Source organism: Triticum dicoccoides, chromosome 2A (assembly GCF_002162155.2).
Source record: "Triticum dicoccoides isolate Atlit2015 ecotype Zavitan chromosome 2A, WEW_v2.0, whole genome shotgun sequence".
NCBI classification, from domain to species: domain Eukaryota; kingdom Viridiplantae; phylum Streptophyta; class Magnoliopsida; order Poales; family Poaceae; genus Triticum; species Triticum dicoccoides.
In genome coordinates this window covers 11,539,452-11,542,574 of record NC_041382.1, presented here as the reverse complement: position 1 = coordinate 11,542,574, position 3,123 = coordinate 11,539,452, and the positions used below count along the sequence as shown (strand labels likewise).

At 54.4% G+C, this 3,123-nt stretch overlaps 1 pseudogene; it reads left to right on the top strand.

The window, feature by feature from the left end:
• The first annotated feature begins 278 nt into the window (after window positions 1-278).
• The window catches only part of LOC119357401, an 83,793-nt pseudogene continuing 80,948 nt past the window's right edge, over window positions 279-3,123 (top strand).

The following is a 3,123-nucleotide window of genomic DNA, read 5'->3' as shown; positions in this document are numbered from 1 at the left end:
GCCACTATAAAGCAACGCCTCTCCCTCGCTTGTGACCACACATCGCCCACAGCCGCTGAGCTCTGCATCTCTCTCCCGTCCGCAGCCGCCACCGACGTTCCTCCCCTCTCTCCCTGTCCCAACCGCGACGATGGGTGAGCGTTTCCCCGGCGATGGGGCGGCGGCCAATGGCTTCGACAGCCGCTCGTTGCACGAGTGGGAAGCCCACTTGCTATTCGAAGCGAACATCCCGGCGCCTCCCGACATGCGCGCGCCGGGGCGGTGGAATCTCAGCACCGATGGCGTCCCCATCCCCCCGCTGCCCGACGTCGACGTCCACCCCGACTACTTCGCCGACGGAGGAGCAGCGGGCCCTCCCGCAGTACGCTGCCAGCAACCATGAAGCGTGGGCAGCGTACTTCCATCAGAGGCTGGCCTCCACCAACAGGGCGCCGGTGGTGCGGGGGACCAAGAACAGCAAGGACCGCCGCCTGTGGTGGGGCGCCCCCGGCCGCACGCTCCACGCCGTTCTCAATGACCCGCCGTTAACGTACCCTGCCGCCCCGGTCCGGAGCGGCGGCCAATGGATGCCGAGGAGGACGGCGTCCTCTTCTTCCTCCTCCTCTCGCTCCTCCTCATGCTCCTCCGGGTCGCCGACACTATTCAGCGTCAAGGCCGAGCCTGTGGAGACGCCGCTCGGCCGGCGCACCCGCAGTGCCGGCATCGTTATCAACGAGGGCGGGGGCACCTCCTCCTCGGCTCCTCCCGACTTCATCAAGCCGAAGACGGAGCCGGCCGCCATGAAGACGGAGCCCGGGCTCGCCTCCGTGAAGACAGAGTTAGGGCTCGCCGCCGTGAAGACGGAGCCGGGGCTCTCCGATGAGGCGGCCTTGAAGTGGGCGCGCGAAGACTGGGTGGAGACAAAGATGGAGCGCCAGGGCCGCGCCTTTGAGCAGTTCGCCGCTCGGCACCAGGGTCGCGACGAGGGAGGCGTCGTCTTCCTTAACGATGACAATGACGATGACGCGCCGCCACCGGTCCGCCAGGGCGACCCTGGGCAGGGTCCAGCAGGGGCGGCTGTGTGAAGGAGGAGAAGGACGATGATGACAACAGCGATGGCGGCGACGACGGCGACTTCACCGCGCTCAGAGCGTTCTTTGGCCCGTAGTTGCGGCCTTTGTTTTTTTAAGTATTTTCAGTTTCCTATGTAAAAAACTATTTAAGTATGCCTAAGTAATGTCATGTTCGCTGAATTTTAGCCGAATCTTTGTCCCATTTGCCGAATTTTAGCCGAATTCCTTTTCAAAAAACATTAAAGATGCCTTCTAGGGGCGACCCTGGGGCCGGCGGCTGGGAACCCGAAAGCCCCTAGTCGGCAATTTTATGAGCCGCCACGGGGGCGAACGACTGGAGATGCTCTGAGCACTCGGCCGGTCAGGTCCCAGCCACTTATTTAAACCGTTCAGCACAAGGCCACTGTCGTCTCGCGCTCGCTGGTCACTCGTGCTATCTGCGCTCACCCTTGCTTGGCAGCGGTGGTCAACAACAAACAGGTCGTCATCATGGGCGTGAGCGTGGCCGTCATCATCACAACTATGGATGTCTTCACTAGTAGAAAAAGGGTCAAATGTGAGACACATTAGTCCTGGTTTGAATTTGAGCCGGCACTAATGTGTCCATTAGTGCCGGTTCCAACAGCTAGGCGGGAGGAGATCTTTAGTACCGGTTCGTAGTGAATCTTTAGTACCGGTTTGTGCCACGAATCGGTACTAAAGAGGCAGTGGCTGGCTGTTGTCGGGCTAGGGCCCGGCCAGCCCCTTTAGTACCGGTTCGTGGCATGAACCGGTAGTAAAAAGGTTGTGGCAGGCTGTTTTTAGTCCCACCTCGCTCCCCTAGCAGGATTTTTACCACCTTAAATATGTTACTTCTCAAACTATCACAAGCACTTGGTCTTCATTGAACTATATGTGTAGAATTTGTGGTCGCAATATGAGTCTTCACCGGTTTCTAAACCGTTGAGGACTCCTATTGACAATTCAGATTGTACACAAAAAGATCATTGATAATCAATGTATTTTTAATGTATATTCTTACATGTTTACGCCCTTAATCTCTCGACTAACACTCACACTCACTCGGTCTCCCCCTCAATCCCCCCGCGCCGGTCCTCCCCCGCTGGTAGCCCCAGCTAAATGATCATGAAATTGAAACTCACTACAAAATGAACTCTGAAAATGTTGAAACTTGGCATGATATCATCATTTCACCCACATAGCATGTGCAAAAGAGTAGAGAGGGTTACGGCAAAAACTGGACGCACTTCATGTACAAACTAGACAATCTCTTTCGGAGTATCAGGGTTTCGGATGAGAACTCATCTGTTACACGCACTGGTAGAAAAAGGGCATGTTGTCCCGGTTCGTAAGGGCCTTTTGTCCCGGTTCTGGAACCGGGACTAAAGGGTCGGTACTAATGCCCTGTCCCTTTAGTCCCGGTTCAATCCAGAACCAGGACAGATGGGCCTCCACGTGGCCTGTGCGCGGAACCCAGGCAGGAGACCCTTTGTTCCCGGTTGGTGGCACCAACCGGGACCAATAGGCATCCACACGTCAGCATTTCTGTGGTTTGGGTTTTTGTTTTTTTTTAAAGGGGGGGGGTTGGGGGGTTTTGGAGGGTTAATTTAGGTGTTTCATATATTGTGTTAGCTAGATATAATTAATAGAGGGAAGTGTCCTCTCTTATGTCCGTGCTTGGTCGACGCTGCGTACTATACATACGTATAGAGAGGACTAGACACGCTAGCTAGCTAGTAAGCAAACGAAGGAAACAGAAGATCGTCATGAACATATATGCATACAGAGAGAAGTGATATCGACCACCTCTCATTCTCCGAGAGATTGGTCGAACAACAAGTTCTCGTATATCTATCCGACACTACCGGCTACATATATACAATAATTATCTCTTACAAATATAATCATACGGACTCAGGGTCCACATAGTATTCTCCGTCTTCAGGGATCACGTGGTCAAGAAAGAATGCCGCCAATTCCTCTTGAATTGCTCGCATGCGAGCTGGTGCTAGGAGTTCATCCCGCTTCCGAAACATCTAATTTAAAGAAGGGGGTCAATACATATATATAT